At 44.7% G+C, this 5815-nt stretch overlaps 1 long non-coding RNA gene across 1 annotated transcript in view; it reads left to right on the top strand.

Annotated features, from left to right (window-relative positions):
* Positions 1 to 4933, top strand: part of LOC106520189 (uncharacterized) — a 25516-nt gene extending 20583 nt beyond the window's left edge. Inside the window, exon 3 of the long non-coding RNA XR_001310519.1 lies at positions 4759 to 4933. This is a non-coding gene — a long non-coding RNA (uncharacterized LOC106520189). The remainder of the gene's footprint in view (positions 1 to 4758) is intronic.
* The last annotated feature ends 882 nt before the right edge of the window (positions 4934 to 5815 follow it).

The following is a 5815-nucleotide window of genomic DNA, read 5'->3' as shown; positions in this document are numbered from 1 at the left end:
TACCTCCTGTTTGTGTTACATCCTGTTTGTGTTACTTCCTGTTTGTGTTACCTCCTGTGTGTGTTACATCCTGTTTGTGTTACCTCCTGTTTGTGTTACATCCTGTTTGTGTTACTTCCTGTTTGTGTTACCTCCTGTTTGTGTTACATCCTGTTTGTGTTACCTCCTGTTTGTGTTACATCCTGTTTGTGTTACTTCCTGTTTGTGTTACCTCCTGTTTGTGTTACATCCTGTTTGTGTTACCTCCTGTTTGTGTTACATCCTGTTTGTGTTACTTCCTGTTTGTGTTACCTCCTGTTTGTGTTACATCCTGTTTGTGTTACCTCCTGTTTGTGTTACATCCTGTTTGTGTTACTTCCTGTTTGTGTTACCTCCTGTTTGTGTTACATCCTGTTTGTGTTACCTCCTGTTTGTGTTACATCCTGTTTGTGTTACTTCCTGTTTGTGTGTTACCTCCTGTTTGTGTGTTACTTCCTGTTTGTGTGTTACCTCCTGTTTGTGTGTTACCACCTGTTTGTCTTACTTCCTGTTTGCCTGTTACTTCCTGTTTGTGTTACCTCCTGTGTGTGTTACATCCTGTTTGTGTTACCTCCTGTTTGTGTTACATCCTGTTTGTGTTACTTCCTGTGTGTCTGCAGCATCATGACCTTTAAGCAGGAGTGTGTTTGGCTGCTACAGCCACGCTGACAGTGCAGCGCAGAGAAAACACAAATATGAAGGAGAATAAAATAGATCTCTTTAATGGACTTTAACAGTCGRTCTCTGGTGGTCTCATTAGGATGACCACTCTGACTTATTTTACAGCCTCTGGTAATTAGTCTGAGCAGGAGTTATGGCTGTAATCAGACAAGTTTTCCTTTGACTTTCCCTCCATTAACTCCTCTGTTCTACTTGCTGCAGGAAGACGGTGAAACGTGTGAAAGACAGCAGCAGTAAAACCAATAAAACTGTAGGGTTCCTTCTGGGGAACTTTATTACGTCCAGCGATATGATAACTCTTTTTCCTTCAAAGCAGCCGTTAAAAGCAGGATGAGTGCCTGACGGAGCCGTGAAGCTGGGCCCGGTTTGATGGTGCTGGTTCTGTTCGCTCCGCGGGGCTTTAATGATCAGCTGCGGCACAAAGGAGGGAAACAAAGAGTTTCACTCAGAGAGAGAGAAGAGTTCAGATTTATTACCTGCTGCTGAAGAACCTGCAGGAACCAGAACCTTCACTGGTTCTGACTGGATCAGATCACTTTGTTAACCTGAGAGAAGTTCGAGGTTCTGATGATGATGATGAGGAGGAGGAGGAGGAGGGGTTCAGGTGAGGAAGAGTTTCAGATGCTTTTTCTATGAAGATCTTGAAGAGTACCGGGTCAGGATTAAAGGTGGGTCCAGAACCCATCAAGTCTTCTTCCTCAGCTGATCCAGAACCTGATACCCCACAGAACCCTGACCCAGATCCTGACAGCCCTGGGTTTGCCCAGACCCAGTTCCTGTTTCAGTCTCTGGGTTCAGTTTTTTCCTGGACCAGTTCTTCAGAGGGATTCTTCTTTGCAGTCCCTTGGTTCTTGCACCCATCAGAACCGGGTCTTTGGACTTTTTGGGACCCTGATTCTTTATCTCCTTGGTTCATTTCTTCCAACAGAAGACTCCTCTGTGGACAGGAAGCTTTGGTTCTGACCCGCTGGTCCACATTCAACTTGAACTGAAACAAACCAGTTAAATGTTGAAGTAAAAACTTGTCACCAGGAGACATCAGACCTGTCTGAACTGGTTTCATCTGTTGTTGTTGTGTTTTTATGACCTCGCCTCTTTACTGCCCATCTAATGTCTTATTTATTACATTCATTCTTTATTCAGCAGCTCCTGTGTGGCCTCATTACGACTGGAGCTCTGCTCTGGAATTCCAGGATAATTATGAGCTTCATTGTTTTAATAAGAGCGTCGGTCAGTGTGGAGCTCTGCTCCGGCTTCACGGCTCCCACAGGGGGGGCGGGGGGGGCAGCGGACAGACGGAGCCGACACGCTGCAGGTAAATATTTATCTGTGTGAAGGAGCGTGCTGCTGCCTCATCAGCCGTCTTAGAAGATGCTTGTAAAGAAGAGTCGGCTCTCAAACCTGCGAGATGCAACTCCGAATCATCTCAGCTCGTCGTGAAGGAGCTGCTGGAAGTTCACAGGAGAACGACTCATCACTTCATCAGACATCAGAGAAATGAGTCCGTTCGGCTCGAAGTCTGGAAATAAAACTTTCTGAGCCACAGTTTGACTGAAAGTTTACTGGAAATAAAAGTTTATTTTTAAAAACAGGTCTCTGTTAAATAAATCCTCCAGATTCTGTCATCTGATCATTCTGTCATCCTGGTTTACCTCCAGGTGTCCTCCATGATGGGCGGGGCACACCTGGGCASGTGTGAGGACAGAGCTGAAGGTGTTCATATAGGGACAATCATCAGAGGGACAGATTGTTGATATAAGAAAAAATTGAGTCAAATCAAGTATTTCAAGAATCTTACCAAGTAAAATGTTCTTACTCCACTGGCAGAAATGTTTGACTTAATTAGAGTCAAATTTTCAGACTAATGGTGCGTTCACACCAAACATGATTTCAGCGTCAGGAGCAGCAGGTTTACATACAAAGTCTATGGTGGACGCGCTTCAAGCAGCGTCGGGAAGTGCTGCGGCGCCTCAAGTGTGATTAGAGCAGCGCGATTTGAACGATTTGAACGATCTGAGCGTTCGACGCGCTGAGACGCAAATCGCTGAAGTTAGAAAATCTGGACTTTTGCAGCTCGACGCGCCGCGTCAACCAATCAGAGAGACTCCACTGTGTGACGTAGTGACATATTTCCAGCGTCAACCAATCAGAGAGACTCCACTGTGTGACGTAGTGACATATTTCCCGACGGGACAGTTTACTGAATGATGTCCACTAACCTGAAACAGATGGAGAGGAGCTCTTTAGCTGAAATGAGTGCTGCAGTCGGTGTCCTGACAGAGATATCCTCAACAATGTGTGGCAGCGACTCATCAGACTGGAAAAATAGTCCTGAAAGCGAGCTGTGAGCCTCTACTCTGAATTATCTGATGAATTAATTATGAATTAATTATCTGATGAACGTGACATGCTCTGGCTCTCTGTAAATAAAGCAAAGCCACTTCCTBGTCCGACATTAAACAGAGCCCGACAGAGGAGGGAGGGGTGGGGCGGCTGTTGCCGTGCAGCACTTCAACAGCTGACCTGCGTCTGACCTCAAAGTGCACGAGCGACCAAATTGAAGCGTTGGATGTGATTTTGAAGCTGAAATCGCGTTCGGTGTGAACGCAGCATAACAAGACAAATAATCTTACACATTCTGAAAACAAGATGATTATTCTTACACAATCAGTTCTTGTTTAGTAAATCAGTCTGAAAACAAGATCAGAAAGACTTTTTGGCTGATATAAGGTTTAAAAATTGTTTAGATGGACAGTTTTTGCAGTGCAGCCTTTAAAGAGGACCTATCCACGTCATCATTTACCCAGAATGCTTTGTGTGGAAATAAAATGGCTCCGTCTGTGTTAAAATATAATTTACAAAATGATAAAATCTAAACATCCTACAGTATTTTTACAGTCTTTATTTTACAGTTAAAATAAATGTTTATCAAATAAAGTCTAATGTTACAACTAATCATGGATCCTTTAAACTTTTAATTTAGTTTTTTTTTAAACTTTAAATCCTGCAGCTCTGATTCTCCTGATGACGGTTTGGATGCAGAAACCACAGAAGAAGAAGGAGCGCGGTGGAGAGTCTGCTGAAAGCTTTCAGTGTGAAGTTTTGTAACTTCGTCTGCTGTGAACATGAAGCTCGTCTCTTCCTGTTTCCTGTCAGGAGAGGTTGGACCTGAGCGATGGAGCTCTCCTCCCGACACGCTGCAGATGTTTGAGCGTCTCGTCTCGGCGAGCGGAGCTGCCCAGCTGTCTCTGCTGGTCCTCAGTCCTCGGCTCCAGGAGCTCCGGTGTTTTCTGATGAATCGACATATTTTCAGTCCTCAGGAGGGACSGCGTTGTAGGGAAGCACTCGATCTCTGCCTCCACTTCCTGTCGGCTCTAATAGCTTCCAGGTGAGAGGTGTTCCTCCGGCCTCGCCGGGGAAAAGCTTATTAAAACTGTTTTCCTGTCGATGCTGTCGTTTGATTCTGACTGGATGTGACAAAGTAAAGATMTCATGTTTGGAATAACGTTACAACAGAAACATGATTTAACCTCGCTGTGTGGCAGACGGAACGCTGTTAAAGACCAGGCCCTGAAACCTGAAGCCTGAAGCCTGGAGCCTGGACCGGGTCACATTTGGTTTTCATTATTTCATTTTTTTAAAGTTGAAATATTTAACAGGGATTAAGTCATACAGAGTCAGAGCCAAAGCAAACATCCTGCCTCCTCCTCAGGAATGAAGACAGATGGAAGAGGGAAGCAGGTGTAAAGTGTTCTCCTGCCTCCTCGCTCCTTCTGGAGGTGTCCAAGCCCCGAGGAGGAGGAGGAGGAGGAGGTTCATGAGAACCGTTCATTTACCTGTGGAACAGAAACTGCTGTTCAAAAGGTGAGTTTGTCCTGATTTTACCTCCAAACCCAGGTCCTGAGTCCTGGTCCAGCTTGTTCTGAGACCTGGTCCTGAGTCCTGGTCCAGTTTGTTCTGAGACCAGGTCCTGAGTCCTGGTCCAGCTTGTTCTGAGACCTGGTCCAGCTTGTTCTGAGACCTGGTCCAGTTTGTTCTGAGACCAGGTCCTGAGTCTAGCGATCAGGAAGTGACCTGCACCTGCAGCCAGGCCAGCATGACATCAGCAGCTCACAGGAAGTGACCTCATTCGTCAGGAGCGCAGATTCTCACAGAACACCGCTGACATCATGGGACTGATCACCCAAAGCAAACACACCTGCAGAGCCTCTTCCTCCTCCTCTTCCTCAGATGATGTAAGAGTGAGTCATCAAACCAGAACTCTGAGTGAACCTTCAGGTCCTGCTGCACCTCAGAACCAAACTGGGGCGAACTGGGCCGGTCCCTGAGTCTGATGTCTGTTTTTAAAGCACAGTTCACACAGAGCTGCTGCTGCTCAGCAAACCTTTTAAAAAGTGAAAATTTAAACTTGTTTTGGACTTTGTGCTCCAAAAATAGAAAAAATACAAAAATTATTCTCACAGTTGAGTTTTTGTCTTTTTAGTTTTAGTTTAACACAACAAAAAATTAGAGACAAAACCAGGACGGAAAAGGAAGTTTAAATTTTGACTTCCTGTTTTTGTTAAATTAGATTTATATGTGATYAATAATCATAAAAACATGGACAGCTGGGGATTAAAATATTAATAACGTCACAAAACTGAAATTTACAATTTCAGCTCAGCTTCTGTTAAATCAACAGGACCGTAGCTGGTTCTGTGGCGGCCATTTTGAACAGGGCAGGGTCCAAATGTTCATCTGGTGATCAGTTCCTGGAAATCTGTTTGCAGTTAATTCACTGGATTTAAAATATTTTGCTAACAGACAAAAACACAGCTGCCTGCGAGGGGACATGGGGGGATTTTTTTCTTTTGCGTTACCATGAAATACTTTTGCGTTACCTCGCAATATTGTTTTGCGTTCCCACGCAAAAGTTTGATTTGTATATGAACTGCCCCCATGTGAAATCCCCCCCTCGCGAGGGGACATGGGGGATATTGTTTTTCTTTAGCGTTCCCATGCAAAAGGTCTTGCGTTACCTCGCAATACCTTTTGCATTCCCGTGCAAAAGTCGTTAAACACTGTTGTGCTGTCGGTTTATTAACAAACTCACATGTTCACTATTAGTGAGTTAGCT

The sequence above is a fragment of the Austrofundulus limnaeus genome, unplaced genomic scaffold, assembly GCF_001266775.1.
Source record: "Austrofundulus limnaeus strain Quisiro unplaced genomic scaffold, Austrofundulus_limnaeus-1.0 Scaffold89, whole genome shotgun sequence".
NCBI lineage: Eukaryota > Metazoa > Chordata > Actinopteri > Cyprinodontiformes > Rivulidae > Austrofundulus > Austrofundulus limnaeus.
This window is presented reverse-complemented; position numbering and strand designations above follow the sequence as displayed.